Source organism: Hemitrygon akajei, chromosome 2, assembly GCF_048418815.1.
Source record: "Hemitrygon akajei chromosome 2, sHemAka1.3, whole genome shotgun sequence".
NCBI classification, from domain to species: domain Eukaryota; kingdom Metazoa; phylum Chordata; class Chondrichthyes; order Myliobatiformes; family Dasyatidae; genus Hemitrygon; species Hemitrygon akajei.
The window spans coordinates 140611101-140636281 of NC_133125.1; the positions used below are offsets into that span (position 1 = coordinate 140611101).

Genomic DNA, 25181 nt, shown 5'->3' on the forward strand with positions numbered 1-25181 from the left:
GCAACAGGGACGCCATTGTCTTTGCTGAGTCACATGCCGAATGCCTTCTAACTTCTCACACCGTGCTGGGAGCAATATTATCACAAGGATACCGGAACTTCGAGTTAAAGGCTCAGCACATCAAAATCATGATGAGAACACAATAAATACAAAAGTTGACAATGCAACTCAAAAATGTTCAATCCAACAACATCCTTGAATAAAAGCCTTTGTGACAAAAACTTCCATTCAAGGTTACCAACTTATTCATTACGTCGAACTTCAAGGTTTGCATTGAAATTTTGCAACTGCATTCTGCAAATGATGAAAAGTTCTGCAATGGTTTGTCCTGAAGCCAGAGCAAGCTTTTAAGGAGCCAGCAAATCTTCAACCACACTTGTTATCCAAATCCCTTAAGGGAAAATATATATTCCATCACCCATTTTATTTTTTTGTTCCAGTCTGAGGATTGCAGTGTCCGTCTTGATAGGTCAAGTTCTATGTCACTACTTGCCAAAAACAGAAATATTATTGCTTTCGCTATACTTATTGTACACCAGTCAAATGAGAGAACATAAAAAGGATATTAAATTAAAATTACATATAGTCTGTTACATTGCAATGCCTTTCAGCTATCATCTGAGTAAGTGCTAGATTTGACTGTTCTTCTAAAGGAAAAATGTACAAGCATATCTAGAGTACCTTTCCTGACTTTTGGATGTCCTAAAGCATCTTCAAGCTAATTACATCTTTTTAAAGCACTCTTCTAACAAGGAAAATGCAGCAGTGACTTGGCAAGCTCAAGATCAAAGTTCTGGGCTATTGTGATGATAAGTGAAGGCGTGATGTTGACATCATTACTCCTTTTAGAAATAATGTCATGGGATCGTTTTTGCTCATTTAGGAGGGGACAGAGGATTCCAGTTAATCTTTCCTCTGAAAGGCTCTGCATTCAACAATGCAGCTCTTCCTCTGTGCAGTATTCAGATATTTGTTTAGATTTTTGTTAAGTTACTGGAGTAAGACATGAAACCTCAATGCTTAACTAGTTGAGTAAGTTACCTATCAGCGCAGTTTCATCAGTCCTTCTAGATCTTCTGTTAGATATTGTTTAGGAGGGAACGTATAACGTTCTAAATTTGAAGATGATCAAATCACTATGATGAACTTCTGTTTACGATGGCTGTATCTTAATTTTTTTTCTCTTCCAAAAAAATCTATCTAGAGCAGCATCCGTTCAAAATGTCTGTCAAGTATACATTATTTCCTCTGACCTCTGTCATTAGCAAGGCATTTTCACCCACAGAGCTGCTACTCACTGAATGATTTTTGTTTATTGCATCATTCTCTGTAAACTCCAGGGACTGTTATGCATGGAAATAGTGAAAATACCGGAGGTTCAGCAGTTTCTGTGGTACTCAAACCACCGTGCCTGGTATCAACAATCATTCTACAGTCAAAGTCACTTTGGTCGCATTTCTGCCCCATGCTGAAGTTTGGTCTGAACAACAGCTGAACCTTTTGACCATGTCTGCATGCTGTTATGCATGGTCATACACAGTGATGCATTCCCACCACTGCCTGTAGGGAGTGTGTACATTCTCCCCGTGACTGCATTGGTTTCCTCCCACAGTCCAAAGACGTACCGGTTTGTAGGTTAATTGATCATTGTATAATGTCCCTTGATTAGGCTAGGATTAAATTGGGGGTTGCTGGACAGCCAGAAGAGCCTATTCTGTGCTGTATCGCAGGAAATAAATAAAGTCTGCAGAGGGGAGGCTGGGTCCTGTCGTGTGCTAAGCTGTGTCCACAACTCTCTGCAGTGTCCAGGTGTCACTTGCAGAGCAGTTACTATAGCAAGCCATTATGCACCCAGACATAATGCTTTCCATACATCAGTCACATAAGATACGACCATATGATTTAGGAGCAGATTTAAGCCCATCGAGTCTGCTCCGCCATTTCATCATGGCTGATCCAATTTTAATCTCAGCACCAGTCTCCTGCCCTCTCCCTGTATCCCTTCATACCCTGACCAATCAAGAATCTATTAACCTCTGCCTTAAATATACATAAACACTCGGCCTGCAGACGAGCCTGTGGCAAAGAATTCCACAGATACACCACTCTCTCGCTAAGGAAATTCCTCCTCATCTCCATTCTAAAATGATGCCCCTCTATTCTGAGGCTGGGTCCTCTGGTCTTAAAGACTCTCCCATCACAGGAAACATCCTCTCCATGTCCACTCTATCAACGCCTTTCACTAATTGATAGGTTTCAATGAGGTCACCCCTCATTCTTCTGAATTATAGTGAATTCAGGCCCAGAGCCATTAAACACTCTTCACATGACAAGACATTTAATCCTGGAATCACTTTCATGAACCTCCTTTGAACCCTCTCCAGTTTCAGCACATTCTTTCTAAGATAGGGGCCCAAACTTGCTCACAATACTCCAAGTGAGGCCTCACTGGTGCTTTATAAAATCTCAACATTACATTCTTGCTCTTATATGCTAGTCCTCTTGAAATGAATGCTAACATCATATTTGCCTTCCTCACCACAGACTCAACCTGCAAATGAACCTTCAGTGAATTATGCACAACGACTCCAAAATCCCTTTATGCCTCAATGTTTTTTTTGCATTTTCTCACCATTTAGAAAATAGTCGACCTTTTCATTTCTTCTGTCAGAGTGCATGACCATACACTTCCCAACACTATATTCCATCTGCCATTTTTTGTCCATTTTCCTAATCTAAGTCTTTTGGCAGCTTCTCTACTTCCTTGAAACTACCTGCTTCTCCACCTAACTTCATATCGTCTGCAAATCCATCAACTCTATCATCCAAATCATTGACATATAATATAAAAAGAATCAGTTCCAACACAGACCCTTGTGGAATACCACTAGTCACCGGCAGCCAGCCAGAAAATACACCCTTTATTCCCACTCTTTGCCTTCTGCCGATCAGCCACTGCTTTATCCATGCTAGAATCTTTCCTGAAATACCTTGGGCTCGTAGCTTGTTAAGTGGCCCCATGTGTGGCATTTTGTCAAAGACCTTCTGAAAATCCAAGTACAGAACATCAACCAATTCTCCTTTGACTGTCCTGCTTACTACTTCTTCAAAGAATTCTAACAGATTTGTCAGGCATGTTTTTCCCTTGAGGAAACCATGCTGACTGTGGCCTATTTTATCATGTGCCTCCAAGTACCCTGAAACCTCATCCTTAGTCATTGACTCCAACATCTTCCCAACCAATGAGGTCAGACTAACTGGCCTATAATTTCCTTTCGTCTGCCTCTCTCCCTTCTTGAACAGTGGAGTGACATTTGCAATTTTTCAATCTTCCGGAACCATTCCAGAATCTAGCGATTCTTCAAAAATCATTACTAATGCCTCCACAATCTCTTCAGCCAACTTTTTCAGAACTCTGGAGTATACAACATCTGGTGCAGGTGAGTTATCTACCTGCAGATCTTTCAGTTTCCCAGGAACCTTCTTGCTAGATATGGTAACTTCACACACTTCATGCTCCAGACACCTGAAACTTCCAGCATACTTCTAGTGTCTTCCACAGTGAAGACTGACACAAAATACTTATTCAGTTTGTCCGCCGTTTTGTTTTCTCCCATTATTACCTCTCCAGCATCATTTTCCAGCAGTCTGATATTCATTCTCACCTCTCTTTTTCACTTTATGTATCTGAAGAAACTTTTGGTATCCACTTTAATACTAATGGCTGGTTTACTTTCATATTTCATCTTTACCTTCTTAATTACTTTTTTAGTTGCCTTCTGTTGGTTTTTAAAAGCTTTCCAATTCTCAACCATTAACTTCTTAACTTCCCAGTAATATGTGCTCTATTACATGCCTTACCTTTAGCTTTTATGTTGGCTTTTACTTATCTCGTTAGCCATGGTAGTGTCATCTTTTCTTTAGAATACTTCTTTCTGTTTGGGATGTATACATCCTGTGTTTTCCAAGTTGCTTCTGGAAATTCCAGCCATTGCTGTTCTGCCATCATCCCTGCCAGTGTTCTTTTCCAATCAATTCTAGCCAACTCCTCTCTCGTGCCTCTGTAATTTTCCTTACTCCACTGTAATACGGATACATTTGACTTTGGCTTCTCCTTCTCAAATTCCAGGATGAATTCAATCATATGATGATAATTTTCTTTTACCTTAAGCTCTCTAATCAATTCTGGTTCATTGCATAACATCCAATCCAGAATAGCTGATGCCCTATTGGGCACAACAATAAACAGCTCTAAAAGGCCATCTCATACGCACTTTAGAAACTCCCCCTCCTGTAATCTAGAACCAACCTGATGTTCCCAACTTACCTACATATTCAAGTCCCCTGTTACTATTGTAACATTGCTCTTTGGGCATGCAGTTTCTACCTCCCATTGTAATTTATAGGCCACATCCTTACTACCATTTGGGGATTGGTATACAACTCCCATGAGGGTCTTTTTACCCTTGTAGTTCCATGGCTCTATCCACAATGATTCAACAACTTCTGACTCTATGTCACCTGTTTCTAATGATTTGATTTCATTCTTTTTACCAACAGAGTAACTCTGCCTTCTTGCATGTCCTTTCGATACCATATGTACCCTTGGACTCTAAGCTCCCAGGTATTATCTTCTTTCAGCCATGATTCCGTGATGCCTACAACATTACACCTGCCAATCTGCAACTGTGCTGCAAGCTCACCTCCCTTAAACTGTGCACTTTCAAATATAACACCTTCTGTCCTGTATTCACCCTTATTGATTTTATCTGCCTTTTACACTGCAACTCATCCTGTTGACAGCAATTTTGCCCTGTCAACAGCCTCTCCTCACTACACATTGCCTCTGTTTGCAAACCAGCTACCTCATCTTCAGCACTATTATCCACCTTTTCTACTTCTTTCGCAGGACTATATGCAGCTCAGGACATAGATCCTACACTCTGGAAATTCTTTTCTGAACCATGACTTTGTGACTGAAGCTTCCTTCAAAACCAATCCCTCTGACCAAGCCCTGAGTTTTAGAGCCATGAAGTCATACAGCCCATGAACAGGTCCTTCAGCCCATAGTGTTCATGCCAACCACTAGAATCATGCTAGTGATTCTAATCTTATTTGACCGCATCAGGTCTGTAACCTTCTACTCTCAATCTCTTGTGGACTTTTTTTTAAATCTCCTCTCCATTTACCTGACTACTAAAGACAGGAAAATAAATAAAATCTGTCATTTTTATTTCTCTTTAGAAGTGAGTGGACAGGCAATGATACTAAAGTTATATTAAAAATGTAAGTCCAGGTACTTTAAAGTTAGTTTTAATAGCAACAAAACTTTCTAATATTAGAAGAGTTGAAGATCAGAAACACTCCAATTTCAGAGTTTGGTGTTGAGTGCCCTTATCTAAATGACACTCAACTCATAAAAAATAGCCCCACTGTCGGCTACAGAATTTTATGGTGGCGAAGGTCAAATATTTAGACTTTAGCAGAAGAATTGTAGTTGAGGAGGCCTGCCATTATCGGTCTGGGTCTCTTTAAAAATGAGGAAGCTAAAGTTTTCTGAAACCACATCAATAAACTAAATCTCCACGATCCCGAGGCACATAACGAACCAAGCACCTCGGGGAGAGGAGAAATTACAAAGGTAGACATGTAAATTCAGCTGAGACACAGACTGAACTTGCAGTCTGCTGTCAAGGTCATCAGTATAGTTTACGGAGGCTATGACTGTGGAGACGAAGGGTATCTTGTCACAGACTAGATGCAGTCAACTTTTTCATAATGTTTTGCCACACTTAAGAACAAACCACACAACCTACTCCATGCAATGATATAAATTTTATTTTATTTAGTGGATAAGATAAATCATTCCCATATGAATCAGAGCAGACCTGTTTTATGGAATTTGAACCTGAAATCATTTATACTGGGACATTACAATTGTATAACATCTTGCAGTATTACGAGTGCAAAATTTAACAACTTTAGATCTAACGTCAGGGAAAGGCTCTGCTGTCACCTTCCTCAGTCCTTGAGAGCCACCAGTTTGCTTCTTGTTAAATTGCCTTAGCTTTGGTCTCAGCAGATCTCTCTGAGATGCTTCACTGAACAAAAGAAAACTTTGCAGTCAGGGACAACTGGTTCTGTTCAATTCAACATACAATGTGCTGGACAAACACAGTGGCACCCACAAGGTCAGGCAGCATCTGTGGAGGGAGATAAACAGTCAGCGTTTCAGGTCGAAACCCTTCATTGGGACCAGAAATGCCATTTGTCCTTTTCCTTCTGCAGTCGCTGCCTGATCTGTTGAGTTTCTCCAGCGTCTTTTGTGTTGCTCCAGGTTTCAGCATCTGCAGTCTCTAGTGGCTCCTCTGTTCAGTACAACACTAAATATTTACAGCAACATACAGATGCAGTCGGTCAAAAAAATACTGTGGATTCCGGTTAATTGGGCCTTCGGTTAATTGGGGCAGCCATTTATATGGAACAACTCTTAAAGAACAAAAACTAAATTGAGAAAATAGCCAGGATTCCCTTCATTTATTTGGGACACTATGCCACTTAATTGGTGCAGGAGACTGTTGCTGAACAGTTTCTTCCTTCTATGACCTTTTGTCCACTCCTATCAGATTTCCCTTTATCTCTTTCACCAATTTACTTCCCAGCTCTTTACTTCACCACCTCCCGATTTCACCTGTCACCTACTTCCTTGTACTTCTTCCTCCCCTCCTCCACCTTTTCACTCTAACTTCTCATCTCTTTTTCTCCAGTCCTGATGAAGGGTCTCGGCCTTAAACTTCGACAGTTTACTCTTTTCCATGGATGCTGAGTTTCTCCAGCATTTTGTGTGTATTACTTTGATTTCCAGCATCTGCAGATTTTTTTTTTGCTAGGGGATTAAAGAGCTTAGTTAATTGTGCAGTTGTTAACGTTGGAGAGTGGGAAGTTTTAAACTGGGAAACTGCTGCACTGGAAGCCTGACAGGGATGGCAGTGGCCTGGGACTTGGTGTGAGGTAGGTTCTAGAAAAGGAGTTCTGAACCTTTTCTGTGCCATGGACAAATGCCATTAAGCAAAGGTTTGTGGACCCCAGGATGGGAAACCGTGTTCTAGAAAGTAGTCTTCTGGGTAAGTCAGAGATAAATGTGAGCGGTCAGCCAGGAGAGAAATGGAATGGTCATCAGGATTAGTTGAAAACATAAGATGACTGGTCATACATATCATTAGTATTTTTGTAGGAGTTTGTGCTATGATCTCATTGGCTCTCCACACAGCCTTGGATCACCTGGACAATACAAATACCTATGTCAGGATACTGTTTATTGACTATAGCTCAGTGTTTAACATCATCATTCCTACAGTCCTGATCGATAAGCTACAGAACCTGGGCCTCTGTAGCTTAGCTTTCTGTGCAAATGGATTCTCGACTTCCTAACCAGAAGGTCACAGTCTATGCAGATTGGAAATAACATCTCCACTTCACTGAAAATCAACTCAACTCACTGCTCTACTCTCTCTACACCCATGACTGTGTGGCTAGAGACAACTCAAGTGCCATCTATAAATTTGGTGATGATACTACCATTGTTGGCTGAATCTCAGAAGTTGATGAACGGTGTGTGGGGGAGAGATATACCAGCTAGTTGAGTGGTGTCGCAGCAACAACCTTGCACTCAACATCACGAGGGAACACACATCAATCCCCACAGAGGGATCAGAAGTGAGCAGTTTCAAGTTACTGGGTGTCAAGATCTCTGAGGACCTAACCTGGTCCTAACATACTGATGCAGCTATAAAGAAGGCAAGACAGCAGCTATATTTTGTTAGGCGTTTTGAGTAGATTTGGTATGTCTTCTAAACACTCAAAAGTTTCTACAGAGGTACTGAGAAGAGCATTCTGACAGGCTGCATCACTGTCTGGTATTGGCCGGGGGGGGGGTGGGGGGGTGGTATTGCACAGGATTGAAGTAAGCTGCACGGAATTGCAAAATTAGTCAGCTCCAGCACGGGTACGAGCCTCCGTAGTATCCAAGGCATCTTCAAGGAGCAATGCCTCAGAAAGGTATCCATTATTAAGGGTCACACCACCCAGGACATGCCTTCTTCTTAGTGTTACCATCAGGAAGAAGGTAGAGAAGCCCGAAGGCACACACTTAGCCATTCAGGAACAGTTTCTTCCTCTCTGCTATCCGATTCCTGATGGACATTGAACCCATGAGATCACCTCACTACTTTTTCATTTCTGATTTTGCTCTACATATTTAACTATTTTATATACATACATACTGTAATTCACTGTTTTTTCCCCGATTTATCATGTATTACATTGTACTGCTGACTCAAAGTTAACAAATTTCACGACATATGCTGGTGATATTAAACCTGAGTCTGGTGTTCAGTGGCTGTATCACTTCTGGGTTTAATAATGCCACCCATAGTACCGAAATGAATTAATTAGGCTGAGCCACCAAGTTGTGATTTACACGAGATGAGCACCTTTACTTTCTTAGAAGGTTAAGGAGGTTTGGCCTGTCACTGAAAACACAGTGACAAGCCAAGCCTCCTTAACCTGAGAAACGATCCTTAAAAGATCCTGATCCTAATCACACTCCTCAGAAATTGCACTGTTGGAAGTACCCCGCTGGTTGCATCATGGTAATTCGAGTCTGTAGGAACGTAAGAATCTGCAGAGAGCAGTGGACTCTGCCCAATATATCTCAGACTCCCCTTCCTTCCCCTCATCAGTATCTGCAGGAAACTCTGTTTCAAAAGGCAACACCTGGCATCAAAGATCCTCACAATCAGCGCCATGCCATCTTCTCACAGCTGCCGTCGGGCAGCAGGTACAAAGTCCATACCACCAGGTACAGGAATGGCTATTTCCCTTCAACCACTGAATCCTTAAACCAACCTGCACAACCCTGATCCCTGCCTCCCTTCAGCAACACTATGGCCCTTTGCACTGAAATGGACCAGAGAAAATCTGCAGATGCTGGAGATCCAAGCAACACCCACAAAATGATGCAGGAACTCAGCGGCCCAGGCAGCATCTATGGAAAAGAATACAGTCGATGTTTTGGGCTGAGACCCTTCATCAGGACTGGAGAAAAAAAGACGAGGAGTCAGAGCTAGAAGGTGGGGGAGGGGAGGAAGAAACACGAGGTGAGGGGTGAAACTGGGAGGGGGGGGGGGTGAAGTAAAGAGCTGGGAAGTTGATTGATGAAAGAGATACAGGCCTGGAGAAGGGGGAATCTGATAGGAGAGGACAGAAGGCCATGGAGGAAAGAAAAGAGGGAGGAGCACCAGAGGGAGGTGATGGGCAGGTAAGGAGATAAGGTGAGAGAGGGAAAAGGGGATGGGGATTGGTGAAGGGGTGGTGGGGGGCATTACCGGAAGTTAGAGAAATCGGTGTTCATGCCATCAGATTGGAGGCTACCCAGACGGAATATAAGGTGTTGCTCTTCCAACCTGAGTGTGGACTCACCACGACAGTAGAGGAGGCCATGGACTGATATGTAGGAATGGGAATGGGAAGTGGAATTAAAATGGGTGGCCTCTGGGAGATCCTGCTTTTTCTAGCGGACAGAATGTAGGTGGTCAGCGGTCTCCCAATCTACGTTGGGTCTCGTCGAAATACAGGAGGCCACACAGGGAGCTCCAGATACAGTAGATGACCCCAACAGACTCACAGGTAAAGTGTCACCTCACCTGGAAGTACTGTTTGGGACCCTGAATGGTAGTGAGGGAGGAGATGTAGAGGTAGGTGTAGCACTTGTTCTGTTTGCAAGGATAAGTGCCAGGACTGAGATCAGTGGGGAGTGATGAGTGGACAAGGGAGTCGCGTAGGGTGCAATCCCTGCGGAAAGCAGGAAGTGGAGGGAGGGAAAGATGTACTTGGTGGTGGGTACCCATTGGAGGTGGCTGAAGTTACAGAGAATTATGTGCTGGACGCTGAGGCTGGTGGGGTGGTAGGTAAGGACAAGAGGAAACCTATCCCTGGTAGGGTGAAGGCAGATGTGCGTGAAATGGATAAGATGCGGTTGAGAGCAACGTTGATGGTGGAGGAAGGGAACCTCCTTTCTTCGAAGTTTTTTTTTGTTATAATGGTGTTCTCGTAAAATTGATGTATAATTTTATGTTAAATTTATGTTCTTCTTGTGAATATATTATGTTCTGCGCCTGTGGTGCTTCTGCAAACAAGCTTCTCATTGCAGCTTTGTATACATGTTTCTGTGCAAATGACAATAAACCTGAGAGAGAGAGAGAGAGAGAATTCAGAACTATTAAACTTCTATTAAAAACAAGACATAAAAACATAAGAAATAGAAGTAGGTGATTCGATGCATCGAGCCTGTTCCTTCATTCAACAACATCATGTCTAATCCTTTACCTTCCTGCTCTGACCCAACATCCCTTGCTACTTCAAGGCCTGCAAAGTAATCAATCTTTATCTTGAATACAATCTGTGACTGAAACGTCACAGTCCTCCAGAGCAGAGATTTCTAAACACCACCACTGTAGATGAAGGGATTTCACAGAACATATACCATAACAGCACAATTCAGACCTTTCAGCCTCTGATGTTGTGCCAACTTTAGAACCTTCTCTAAGATCAATCCAACTCTTCCCTCCTACATAGTCCTCCAATTTTTTATCATCCATGTGCACTTCTAGGAGTTTCTTAAATACCCCTAACATATCTTCCTCTGCCACCTCCCCTTGCAGGGCATTCCATGCACCCACCAGTCTCTGTGCAAAGAAACATACCTCTGGCATCCCTTCTATACTTCCCTGGAATCACCTTAAAATGATTCCCCCTTGTAATAGCTATTTCTTCTCCTCTCTGTTCAAAACGGCCCACCCTCATTCTATATACTGCTGCCAAGGGCAACGTCATCCCTACGTTTACTCAGACCTCCTGAGAATTTTGAATTGAGATCAGACTGTTCCATAATGTTTTCTACATTCAATCCTAAGCATATTTTTATTCCCCTGTGAATAAACTGTCGCTGGTGACTTCAGTTAAAGATAATTATCTAGGTCACTCTCAAAGGAAATATGATTGGGTTTAATACGGGATTACTGGAGGATCAGTTTGGTTTAAATTAATCAGATTATATCCAGTGGGTGTTCAAGAGAAAAGTGCATGACACTGGATGCATGTCAGCATTTTTGACAGTCCCTCACTCTGGTTAACACTAGAAATGATCAAAGTTACACTTCATGAACCAGACTCGTTGTGTTTGAAAATTTTCTGCAAGGTTTCTTCAATAGTTGGATGAAGAATGCAGAGGCACTGGGGAATGAGCAAAAATTTACAAGGTCAACACAAGAATCAAGGAGTGAATGCAATCTGAAAAGGTTGAAGACTATGGAGTTCTCTGTTTCAGAAAAAGGAAAAATAAGGGAATATTATAAGTGAGCTACTTAAAATTTTAGAAGGTTCATTAGAGAAAATGTAGAGAAAATAATTTCACGACGGGAAGTTCAAAAGAACGGCCTTATTATGCAATTTTCACTTTTAAAATAAAAAAAAGAAATCCCTCTATTCAGAGTGTGTGGTGAAAGAGTAACATCCAAGAGCAGTTGAAGCAAAAATCTGAGATGGGTTGAAGGGGAAGATGGATAAACAGGAGAAAGAGAGGGGGAAGGAGAGAGATAGTGGTAGGGAGAGATTAAACATAAATAGGTGGGTGGGGTGAATGGCCTACTTGTGTGCTATTAGTTTTGTGTAATTACAAGATAATTAGGAGTGTGTTTTACAGGTTCGCTTGAACAACAGTCCTTGAAACCATATGCCACAATTAGTGCTCCAACACTGCAATCTGATCTTTGAAATTCACCTCACCATGACAAGTGAGACGATGAACGATGATTATCTCCCGTTACAGTTTTAGAGAGGTACAAGGGAACTAAACATTTGGTATCAAGATACTTAATTCAGCAGTGGTTCTCACTCTACGCTAGTAGACAACAGACCTATGACTGCATGGAAATAGCAACCTAACTTCCAAACCACTTGCTGCCTAGGTAATGAGCAGCAGTCAAGGGCTCGTGAATAAATTCAAATCTTCAGTCCCAAGATCCAAGCAAGAAACCAATGAGATTTCAACTCCTGTTTAAGGCCCTTCAACTTCACCGAGAGAAGCGCTGGACCAAGAGGTGCTCAGAGTGTTAAATGTTAGAGTAACCTCAAGTTCAGTGAGCAAAGTTACTTCTCCCAGGGGAGCTTGGAGCTTCTACGCAGTGATAAAGCTAAAGGGGGCAGAGAGAGGGGTAAGGGGGCAGCTGATGGATTACAGAAAATTAAAGAATTACTGATTATAAGCATTACATCTGCAGTGCCTCATAATTAATTACAATGATCACGTAATCTCCTCATCTCTTGTTAACCCATCGTTCTCAAAGACATTGCTCGAAGCGTGTTATAGTTGTTGAAAAGCAATGTGACACTTCTGTGTTTGGCATATCATGAGAAAACTGGACTGAAGAAATTGTGTCATTTCCAAGCCCAGCCCTCTCATTATTGCCATTCTCCACTGTAGTACAGTGTTAGCTAGTACGATTTCCATACTCCAATTGAGCAGTGATGCAATTCCTGTGAATTAGGGTATGGAGCTCAATGGGGTAAAGTTCAGAATCTGTCCTTTCAAATGGTCTTGACTGCATTTTACAACCCAACCAAGATATCACTTCTCCACTTTATGTAGGGTCCAGGTTTTGCCTGAGTTATGGTGATGTCATAACTTTCTCCTTTATCAATCGCAGTGCTTGAGGTTGGATTTAAACAATCTCGATTGACCATGGTCATTAATCCATAAAAAAGTGTAGACAGTAAAGTGTGGACTATCTGAAATATGGATTCATACCACCACCAAGCAAACAACATCAGCCGAATTACCTGTTGTGTGAAAAGGTTTTTTCAAATGAGGCAATGAAACCTCAGGCTTATTGAACATTTGAAGAGAGTACTCTCTGATATGATATGCAGTTTTGCATAAGTCATCAGACCAAATAATTTGTGTTTCCACTCAGTGACAACTCTGTTCAAAGATGAATAGATGAAATGTCTGAGAATGGAAGACACATTTGCTCTGCAGTTGGATGAGTCAACTTTGCCAGGCAAGAAACCTTTGCTTCTTGGTTATGTTCACTTCATAAAAGATGAAAGCATAGTTCAAGAGATGTTATTTGAAATGGAACTAGAAACAGATATGAAGGGAGTCAATATTTTGGGGTTGTTGAGCAATTTTTCAAAGAAAAGGATATTCTACTCATTAACATTTTTGCTTGTGCAATAGATGGGCCACCATCAATGACAGGATACCACCGTAAGGATATTACTTTCTGCCTAACATATTTAACATTCACTGTGTAATTCACAGAGAACATCTTGTTTCAAAAAAACCAAGAGATAGGCTGTACAAATAATTAAATACTGTTATCCCAGTGATGAATAAAATCAAGTGCCATGCTCTCAATTCTCAACAATTTTGAGAACCTTGTATTGAGAATGATGAATGCTTGCTGTTGCACACAGAAGTTAGTTAGCTCTCAAAAGAAAACTACCTGAGATGCCTTAATATGCATTTTGAAACTGTGTTAAAGTTATTTGAAGACTTAAATGGTTCATTCAATAATCAGCTCAAGAATATTAGGCATGACAGTGCTTATTTGTAGAATTATTCATATAGTTTAATGAAATCAGTCTTCAATCGCAAGGAATTTATGTGAATCTTATGAAAGTCAAATTACTCATCTCCACATTTCTGTCCAAGTTAACCCTACCTAAGTGGAACAATGGCCATTGTGACCTTTTCCAATTTCTGAGCCTCTCTGAGTTGGACGAGAAAGAAAGAAAACTAGATCATGATCTTCAAGCCCATCTGCCCATCTGGGTGAGTAGCTTAAATAAATGTCGGAGAGATTTCAAGATCTTCTATCAATACAAATTCCAGATTGGGAAATAAGTTCATTTCTGAACACTTGCAAGAATGGAGGAAGAAGTGATCTTACTACAAGATGACTTTGAGCTGAAGCCAAAATTCAAAAAATCATACCAAGAATTTTAGTTGCAGAAAGAAATCTCTGAATGCTATAGTGCACTGAGGAAGAAAGTTTAAGGCTTTCTTTATTGCCTTTCGAACAGCATATTTAGTAGAGAGTGGCTTTAGTGCAGTTGCCCAACTTCTGTCAAAGCAACAAAGCAAATTACTGAACATGGAGGTCAGAGACGCCTTCTGAGAGATATTCAGCCAGATGTTGAAAAGCTGATATCACTACACCAAGCCAATCCAATAAATAACTAACTGTTGCTTTAAATAGATTGGAATAATTTTTGCAATTTTTTTTTCACCGTTTTGTATTTTCTTCCACTGTGCATCGTGAATCAAAATTCTTTATGTTCTTATGCAATGGCTGGAAAGGGAGAGGGGCCTCTAGGGATGTGGGCTGGGAACCAAGCGAGCAGTAACCCAAGGACGTCTGGGAGCCACTGCTCTAAATCAAAATTCTTCATCAGTCACAGGAGTCTCTTTTACTTCATTGTGGACAATGTAGCTGTAATCTTTGTTGGGTTTTGTTGGTTCTCTGGAGAATCTTCATCAAACAGTTGGTGCCGTTGATTGTGTCTGTATATTAGTTGTGTTTTGTTTGAGTGAAAACATAGAGCATTATATCTTTGAAACAGGCTCTTTGCTCCAGTTGGTCCACAACTACCAAAATGCCTATTTAATCTACTCCTATTTGCCTCTATTTGACCCATATCCCTCTAAAGCTTTACTCTCCATGTTCCTATCCAAGTGGTTTTCAAATATTGTTAATGTACCTGCCTTACCCTCTTCCTTTCCATATACTGACCACTCCCTGGGTGAAAAAGCTGCTGCTTAGTTCCTAGTGAATATCTCCCCTCTCACTCTAAACTTTATGTCCTCCAGTTCTTGATTCCCTAATTTGGGGGAAAATGAGTGGTGTTACTGAGGGGGGAGGGGTGTGTGTGTGTGTGTGTGTGTGTGTGTGTGTGTGTGTGTGTGTGTGTGTGTGTGTGTGTGTGTGTGTGTGTGTGTGTGTGTGTGTGTGTGTGTGTGTGTGTGTGTGTGTGTGTGTGTAAAACTTATTATCTTATGCACCGATAATATCATCCCTCATTCTCTTACCTTCCAAGGGGGAAAAAGTCCTCCAGCCTCGCCCTTTATTCAGTCCCTTGAGTCCTGGAAACATCTTTGTAAATCTTTCCTGCACTCTTTCTAGTTTATTAACATCTTCCCTACACAGGGCAACAAAAGCTGAACATAATATTCCAAACGTGGCCTTACCAACACCTTGCGGAGGATGAGAAGTAGCTCGGTCACGGGGAAGCAGTGAGCATGCTTGCAGAAGGATTCAGCTTCCTTGCCCTGTATGAGTGGCAGTGACTGTACTGAAACCTTGCTGTCTCAGGTGGGTTGCCATTCCCTCAACAGTACCAGCAGGTGCAACCTTTGCATCTCTGGTTTCAGCAGCCAGACTCCAAATCACTGTGGTTTCTGTTTCCTGTTTAATGTCACTCAGCAATTTTTTTTGTCTTTCACACCATTCTCTGTAAACTCTAGAGACTGTTGTGTGTGAAAATCCCAGGAGATCAGCAACTATTAAAATACTCAAACTACCCCATCTGGCACAAACATTCCATGGCGAAAGCCAATTAGATCATATTTATTCCCCATTCTGACATTTGAACTGAACGACAACTGAACCTCTTCACCATGACAGCATACTTTTATACATTGAGTGGCTACCACATGATTGGCTGATTAGATACTTGTATTAACAAGGAAATGTACAGGTGTACCTACTAAAGTGGCCGCTTAATGTAGCTGAGGGAGTCAGAAATTGGTTAGCGTATTGACAAGAATATCCATATTTTGAAAGCCACATTCTTAACACAAACTACATTCTTCAAATATATTGCCAGCATTGATGCAAAAAAACCCTTTGAGGTTCTCAAGTACATCTATGGGTGTGATTTTTGTCACCACTATTGGTTAGAATCAAAAATAATTGGGTGATGCCAATTGTTAACTTTCCTGATTTGCAACTAATATAAGGAACATGTGTGGGATGATTGATTTAGCAAGCAATAAGCAGGTGGAGAGGCTGATCAATAAGCAATCAATATTCAGCTGGAGACTACGGGACTGATGGATTTCATAAGGTTTATTCTTTATTCCTCCCCCTCATGGTTTATTGGAAAGAAAGGTTCAATAACATTGCATTCAGTGTAGACAAGCAGATACCAAAAATCACAGACAGTGCCCTAAAATCACACCACCTTGAGAATGACCATTTTCACTGCTTGTTTAGAAAAATCATCAATTCAGAACTATTTGTTATTACGCATTTTCAAAATCCCTCTTGGTTATTTAATTGCAAGTACACATTACGTACGGTTCTGGTCGCCCAGCTATAGGGAGGATGTCATTAAGCTGGAAAGGGCACAGGGAAGTTTCAGGAGGATATTACAGGGACTGGAGGGCCTGAGTCATAAGGAGACTGGACAGGTTTTGACTGTTCTCTCTTGAGTGAAGAAGGTGGAGGGGTGATCTTAGAGGGTTACTAAAATCACGGGGGTCTTAGATAAGGTGCATGGTCACAGTCTTTTACTCAGAATCTCTCCTTCTTTGGCTGTCCATTGATTTTTGATGATGACTGAGGCCTGGGCAAGGTTGTATGAAAGACCATGCTGCAAGTCTCCCCTCTCCACGCCACCCATGTTGTCCAAGGGAAGGGCACTAGGACCCATGCAGCTTGGCACCGGTGACGTCGCAGAGCAATGTGTGGTTAAGTGCCTTGCTCAAGGATACAACACGCTTCCTCAGCCAAGGCTCGAACTAGCAACCTACAGATCACTAGACCGATGCCTTATCCACTTGGCCACTCAGAAGAGGGTAGTCCAAAACTAGAAGCCATGGGTTTAAGGTGTGAAGGGAAGGATTTAAAGGGGACCTAAGAAGCAACTTCACACAGAGGGTGGTGGATATATGGAACAAACTGACAGAGGAAGTGGTTGAGACAGGTACAATAACAATTGTTAAAAGACATTTGGACATGTACATGGATAGGAAAGGTACAGGCCAAACATAAGCAAGTAGGTGTCTTGCTTGGCATGGATGAGTTGGGCCATGTTGTACAATTCACAACTCTGCATGTATTGTTTTTTTTTTGACTATTTACAAAGATTATGGTACATGATGGATCTGATATCCCACTTCCTATTACTTACTATGGCACTGAAAGAGATTATTTGGCCCATCAGAAGCAAGCTCGCTCCCAGGGAACAATCCCATCAATCCCTTTCTCTCTCTTCTTATTCCCCTGTAACCCTGAAACTCACTCTTTCTCATACATGCCCATGAATTCCTCTGATTTTTTAAAAATGATCTGCCCACACGTCTTTGGGCTGTGGAAGGAAATGGAGCATCCGGGAGAAAGCTACACAGTTATTGGGAGAACATGTGAACCCACTGTAGACTGCAGCCGAAGTCAGCATTGAACCTGGGGCTCTGGGGCTCAGCATTCACCCACTGCTTCTCTGTGCCACTAGAACTGAGCCACGAGCTGTGGAAGTTCTCACCCCATCTCCTGGTTTTCCATTCAACCATGGTGAAAACACGAGCAAGTCTTTCAACATCTTAGCCAGGAGGCATTTCTTTTACTCCGGCCTTCAGTACAGAGCATTAATAAAACAAATTCCCTGAACAGAGACTGCACAAACTCAAATGAGGAAATCACATTTTAACTCTTCTCTGCCTATGAAAATGTATATCAATGTAAGTGCGACAGAGTCAGGGGAATGTTCAGGAATACGTAAAGATGAATGGAAATATAACTGCAAAAGCACAGACAGCACTTACCCCAGAAGTTACTCGGTGCCAAAGGGTCTGTGTAACAACACTGTGCACTGTGGGTGGAGCTCAGACTCTGCCTTCACTGACGTCAGACCTATGATTTCTGCATCTCTAATGCGCTGCTTGTCTGGCTAGCCAGGAGCAGCGCAACAAGTGCTGCAGTCAGTGTCCTGATCAAGGTCTTTCCCGGCTCACAGCTGCCATTTCTAGGCAGGCCCACAGTGCGGACATCTGATCAAGAAAATGCACAGAGGGCATCGGACCACAGAGGTGGCGGGTTGTAGGACAGGGTGGGGGGGCGGTCTTACTGGGTCTGTGGTTAGGCCGCAACCAGCTCACTGTTCTACTGGGGAGACGCAGAAAAGATTTATGGAAAAAATTCCAGCCCCTGAGAATTACAAGGACTGTTTTGGTTGGGGTTATTTTCTTTGGAACAAAGGACAGTGAGGGAAGATTTTATAAAGGTGTCTTAAAAAAAACAGCGGCCCAGACGGAGTGAGGAGGAAGGACCCCTTGAAGACCAGGGTCTTTGACTTAGAGTCATACAGTCATACAGGTTCTTCAGCCCAGCTAATCATGTTGGTCAAGATTCACATCTAAGCGCTCAATTTGCCCTTTCTTGGTCAAGTCCCTGTAAACCTTTCCTATCCATGTACCTGCCCATATTTCTTTCAAGTGTTGTTAATGTATCTGCCTCAACCACTTCCTATGGCAGCACATTCCATGTATGGACCGACCTCTGTGTGAAGAAGTTGGTCATCAGGTTCCTAATGTCTCTCTCTCCCCTGCCCACCGCCCCCCCCCCCCCACCCCATACCCCTCAATTTAAGCCAATCCTCTCTAGTTATTGATTCTCCAACCCTGGGGAAAAAGACTGATTGCACTCTCCCTGTCTATGCCCTCATGATTATGTGCACCACTATAATATCATATCTCATTCTCCTGTGCTCCAAGGAATCAAGTGACAACCTGTTGAACCTCTCTCCAACATTCACGTCTTGGCAACATCCTCACAAATCTCCTCTACACTCTTTCCAGCTGAACGGTATATTTATGTGAGTTGATAAAAGACTTGTTGGGGTTAGGGTTTAGGGGGAGGGAACCTTGATGGGGTTGAGAACTGAGTATTGGGGGTCTGCACTCACTGCCTGATAGAGTAGGAGCACGTAGAAACATCATATTTATGATACACTTCAATGAACATGAGAAAATTCATATCCTACCATGGAATAAGATTCATAAATTTTACTATTTTTGGCCAACACGGATGTTTTGTGTTGAATGGCCCCTTCGGTGCTAATAAATGTCCACGATTCTAATGCAGGAGGAGGCTGCTTGGCCTAAATTAACAGCATCATTTTTTAAAAACCACCCATTGTAAACATTCAGCTGAATGCCCCCATGCTCTCATGCCATAGTCCGACCTACGCCGGGTTCCAGTCAGCCTCTGCTTGCTGAGCCACTCGGATCTCGGATCAGAAATTCCGGCTCTTGTTTTGAAACCTCCCTGCAACCGTGCTTCCGACTATCCCTACAAACCCCTGCAGCCACTTCAATTAAAGCGTTTTAATCATTCATGAAATTGGTAATTTGCTTTATTATTGTCACAGGTACTGAGATGCAGGGGAAAAAACCTGTCTTATAAACTGTTCATTTAGATAAGGAGTTCCCAACCTGGGGTCCACATACCCCTCGGTTAATGGTAGAAGTCTAAGGCATAAAAAAGGTTGGGAACCCCTAATTTAGATCAATTCATTGCAACAGTGCATCAAGTTAGCACATGGTGATGCACTAACAGTTTGAAGAATAAAGTGTTACCGTTACAGAGAAAGGGCAGTGCAGGCAGACGATAGGTGCAAGCTCATAATGTGGTAGCGGGCGACGGAGCAGAGGGAGACAAAGTAGGAAGGCTTTGGCTCGAGAGGATTCAGCGAGCAGAGGCTGAGGACCAGCTTGCTCCCAGTGAGGTAAGGCCGGGTAAGTTCCTTTAATAACTCTAATTAGCTTAGGAGTAGGTAATGGAGGCAGCAGTTAGGGCAGTCGAGTGATCCATTTGCAGTATGTGGGAAGTCAGGGCGAGCACAATTATCCCTGATGACTACACCTGCAAAAGGTGCATCCAGCTGCAGCTCCTGACAAACCGTGTTAGGGAACTGGAGCTGGAGCTGGATGAACTTCGGATCATTCGAGAGGCAGAGGCAGAAATAGACTGGAGTTACAGGAAGATAGTCACCCCTAGGAGTCAGGAGACAGGTAGCTGGGTGACTGTCAGGAGAGGGAAGGGGAATAGACAGGAAGAGCAGAGCACCCCTGTGGCCGTTCCCACCAATAATAAGTATATCATTTTGGATACTGTTGATGGGGACAACCTACCAGGGACAAGTTGCAGTGGTTGCGTCTCTGGCACCGAGACTGGACCCTCAGCTCAGAAGGGATGGAGGGAAAAGAGGAGAGCAGTAGTGATAGGGGATTCGATAGTTAGGGGGACAGATAGGAGGTTCTGTGGAAGAGATTGAGAATCCCGGATGGTCTGTTGCCTCCCTGGTGCCAGGGTTCGTGATATCTTGGATTGAGTTCTCAGTATTCTCAAGAGGGAGGGTGAGCAGCCAGATGTCGTGGTCCATGTAGGGACCAATGACGTCGGTAGGAAGAGTGAGGAGGTCCTGAAAGGTGAGTTTAGGGAGCTAGGTGCCAAGTTAAAGGACAGGACCTCCAGGATAGCAATCTCAGGATTGCTACCAGTGCCACGTGCAGGTGGATTTAGAAATAGTAAGATAGTGCAGATCAACACGTGGCTGAAGACATGGTGCAGGAGGGAGGACTTCAGATTTATAGATAATTGGGCAGTTTTCCAAGGAAGGTGGGACTGTTCCGGTGGGATGGTTTACATCTGAACTGGAGGGGGACAAATATTCTTGCAGGTAGGTTTGTTGGAGAGGATCCAGTGGATTTAAACTAGATACAAGGGTGGAGGGGAACCAGAGTGTAAGAACAGATGTATGGGAAAAGGAAGAAAAAGAAGATAGTAAAGTTGTTTGCACCGTTAGTGATAAGCAGAGAGTAAGAGGTGGAGAATTTCTTAAATGCATTTATTTTAATGGTAGGAGCACTGTAAGAAAGGTGGATGTGCTTAGAGCATGGATTGACACCTGGAAATATGATGTTGTAGCTATTAGTGAAACATGGTGGCAGGAGGGGTGTGATTGACAACTAAATATTCCTGGATTTCATTGCTTCAGGTGTGATAGAATCGGAGGGACAAGAGGGGGAGGTGTTGCATTGCTTGTCAGAGAAAATATTACAGCAGTGCTCTGGCAGGATAGATTAGAGGGCTTGTCTAGGGAGGCTATTTGGGTGGAATTGAGGAATGGGAAAGGTGTAGTAACACTTATAGGGAGCGAGAATGGGAGGAGCAAATTTGTAAGGTAGTAGCAGATATTTGTAGTAAGCACAGAGTTGTGATTGTGGGAGATTTTAATTTTTCACACATAGACTGGGAAGCCCATACTGTAACAGGGCTGGATGGTTTGGAGTTTGTAAAATGTGTGCAGGATAGTTTTTTGCAGCATTACATAGAGGTACCAACTAGAGAAGGGGCAGTGTTGGATCTCCTGTTAGGGAATGAGATAGGTCAGGTGACGGAGGTATGTGTTGGGGAGCACTTCGGGTCCAGTGATCACTTTGTCATTAGTTTCAATATATTTATGGAGAAGGATAGGACAGGACCCAGGGTTGAGATTTTTGATTGGAGAAATGCTAACTTTGAGGAGATGCAAAAGGATTTAGAAGGAGGGGATTGGGACAATTTGTTTTATGGGAAGGATGTAATAGAGAAAGGGAGGTCATTTAAAGGTGAAATTTTGAGGGTGCAGAATCTTTATGTTCTTGTTAGGCTGAAAGGACAGGTTAAGAGTTTGAGAGAGCCATGGTTTTCAAGGGATATTGGAAACTTAGTTCGGAAGAAGCGAGATATTTACAATAAATATAGGCAGCATGGATAAATGAGGTGCTCCAGGAATATAAAGAATGTAAAAAGAATCTTAAGAAAGAAATTAGAAAAGCTAAAAGTTGCTTTGGCAAGTAAGGTGAAAATAAATCCAAAAGGTTTCTACAGTTATATTAATAGCAAAAGGATAGTGAGGGATAAAATTGGTCCCTTAGAGAATCAGAGTGGACAGTTATGTGTGGAGCCAAAAGAGATAGGGGAGATTTTAAACAATTTCTTTTCTTCGGTATTCACTAAGGAGAAGGATATTGAATTGTGTAAGGTAAGGGAAACAAGTAGGGTAGTTATGGAAACTATGATGATTAAAGAAGAGGAAGTACTGGTGCTTTTTAAGAATATAAGAGTGGTTAAATCTCTGGGTCCTGACAGGATATTCCCTAGGACCTTGAGGGCCCTTGTAGAAATAGCTGGGGCTCTGACAGAAATATTTCAAATGTCATTAGAAACGGGGATGGTGCTGGAGGATTGGCATATTGCTCATGTTGTTCCATTGTTTAAAAAGGGTTCTGAGAGTAAACCCAGCAATTATCGGCTTGTCAATCTGACGTCAATGGTGGGTAAATTAATGGGAAGTATTCTTAGAGATGGTATATATAATTATCTGGATAGACAGTGTCTGATAGGAGCAGTCAACATGGATTTGTGTGTGGAAGGTCAAGTTTGACAAATCTTATTGAATTTTTTGAAGAGGTTACTAGGAAATTTGACAAGGGTAAAGCAGTGGATGTTGTCTATATGGACTTCAGTAAGGCCTTTGACAAGGTTCCACACGGAAGGTTAGTTAGGAAGGTTCAATTGTTAGGTATTAATATTGAAGTAGTAAAATGGATTCAACAGTGGCTGGATGGGAGATGCCAGAGAGTAGTGGTGGATAACTGTTTGTCAGATTGGAGGCCGGTGACTAGTGGTGTGCCTCAGGGATCTGTACTGGGTCCGATGTTGTTTGTCATATACATTAATGATCTGGATGATGGGATGGTAAATTGGATTAGTAAGTATGCAGATGATACTAAGATAGGTGGCGTTTTGGATAAGGCAGTAGGTTTTCAAAGCTTGCAGAGAGATTTAGGCCAGTTAGAAGAGTGGGCTGAAAGATGGCAGATGGAGTTTAATGCTGATAAGTGTGTGGTGCTACATTTTGGTAGGACTAATCAAAATAGGACATACATGGAAATGGTAGGGCATTGAAGAATGCAGTAGAACAGAGTGATCTAGGAATAATGGTGCATAGTTCCCTGAAGGTGGAATCTCATGTGGATAGGGTGGTGAAGAAAGCTTTTGGTATGCTGGCCTTTATACATCAGAGCATTGAGTATAGGAGTTGGGATGTAATGCTGAAATTGTACAAGGCATTGGTAAGGCCGAATTTGGAGTATTGTGTACAGTTCTGGTCACCGAATTATAGGAAAGGTGTCAACAAAATAGAGAAAGTACAGAGAAGATTTATTAGAATGTTACCTGGATTTCAGCACCTAAGTTACAGAGAAAGGTTGAACAAGTTAGGTCTTTATTCTTTGGAGTGTAGAAAGTTGAGGGGGGACTTGATAGAGGTATTTAAAATTATGAAGGGGATAGATAGAGTTGACGTGGATAGGCTTTTTCCACTGAGAGTAGGGGCGATTCAAACAAAAGGACATGAGTTGAGACTTAGGGGCAAAAGTTTAGGGGTTACATGAGGGGGAACTTCTTTACTCAGAGAGTGATAGCTGTGTGGAATGAGCTTCCAGTAGAAGTGGTAGAGGTAGGTTCGATATTGTCATTTAAAAAAATAGATAGGTATATGGACAGGGAAGGAATGGAGGGTTATGGGCTGAGTGCAGGTCGGTGGGACTAGGTGAGAGTAAGCGTTCGGCACGGACTAGAAGGGCTGAAATGGCCTGTTTCCATGCTATAATTGTTATATGGTTATATTGTGAAGTCAAGAAATCACCTTATCGTATTAGAGAGCCATTATAACAGTGGGATTGAAGTTGTCTTTGAGCCCGGTGGCACATGCTTTCAGGCATTTGTACCTTCTGCTTGATGGAGGGAGCAGAGAGAGGATTTTCCAGGTGGGCAGGGGTCTTTGGCTGCTTTACTGCGGCAGTGGGAAGTGTAGACAGATTCCATGGAATCTATGGAATTCTCTGCCCAATGAAGCAGTGGAGGCTTCCTCAGTAAATGTATTTAAGACAAGGTTGGATAGATTTTTGCATAGTAAGGAAATTAAGGGCTATTGGGAAAAGGCAGGTAGGTGGAGGTGGGTCCATGGTCAGATCAGCCGTGATCTCATTGAGTGGTGGAGCAGGCTCGATGGGCCAGATGGCCTACTCCTGTTCCTATTTTTTATGTTCTTACGGAGAGCGCGTTAGTTACCTCCCTGTGATGTATTGAGCAATGTCTACAACTCTCTTGGAGTCACAGAGTATTAAAGCACAGAAACAAGCTCTTGGGCCCATCTACTCCATGTTGAACATTACTTTGCCTAGTCCCATGAGCATAGTCCTCCATATCTCTTCCATCCCTGTACCTATCCAAATTTCTCTTAAACATTGAAATCAAATCTGTATCCACCACTTCTGTTGGCAGCTCGTTCCACACATGCACCACTCTCTGACTGAAGGAGATCCTCCTCACGTTCCCCTTAAGCATTTCACCTTTCACCCTTAACCCATGATCTCTAGTTCCAGTCTCACCCAACCTTAGTGGGAAAAGCCTGTTTGCATTTACTCCATTTATGCCCTGCATAATTTTGTATACTTCTAACAAATCTCCCCTCATTCTCCTATATTTTAAAGAATAATGTCCTAACCTATTCAACCTTTCCCTATAACTAAGGTCCTCAAGTGCTGACAGCATCCTTGTAAATTTTCTCTGCACTCTTTGAATTTTATTGATATTTTTCCCCTAGGTAGGTACCAGAACTGGACACAGTTATGCCTCACCAATCTCATATTCACTTGCTTCCCTGATGTCATGGATTATTGATTACCTGACTGGCAGACCACAGTACGTGCGCTTGCAACACTGTGTGTCAGACAGAGTGGTCAGCAGCACTGAGGCTCCACAGGGGACTGTCCTGTCTCCCTTTCTCTTCACCATCTACACCTCGGACTACAACTAGTCTTGCCATCTTCAGAAGTTTTCTGATGACTCTGCCATAGTTGGATGCATCAGCAAGGGAGATGAGGCGGAGTACAGGGCTACAGTGGGAAACTTTGTCATATGGTGTGAGCAGAATCATCTGCAGCTTAGTGTGAAAAAGACTAAGGAGCTGGTGGTGGATCTGAGGAGGGCTAAGGCAACGGTGACCCC

General features: G+C 42.5%; 2 protein-coding genes across 3 annotated transcripts in view; both read right to left on the bottom strand.

Moving 5' to 3' along the window:
- Positions 1 to 25181, bottom strand: part of mbnl2 (muscleblind-like splicing regulator 2) — a 206770-nt gene that overhangs the window by 174095 nt on the left and 7494 nt on the right. The window contains exon 1 of one of the 2 annotated variants that reach the window (XM_073028504.1): positions 17888 to 17966. The exons of the other annotated variant lie outside the window; for it this stretch is intronic. The gene's annotated coding sequence lies outside the window, so the exon portion shown is untranslated. Of the gene's footprint in view, positions 1 to 17887; positions 17967 to 25181 lie in introns of those variants that run through there. 2 annotated transcript variants of the gene reach the window in all.
- LOC140720918 (dedicator of cytokinesis protein 9-like) overlaps positions 1 to 25181 on the bottom strand; it is a 151102-nt gene that overhangs the window by 30946 nt on the left and 94975 nt on the right. The window lies entirely within an intron of this gene.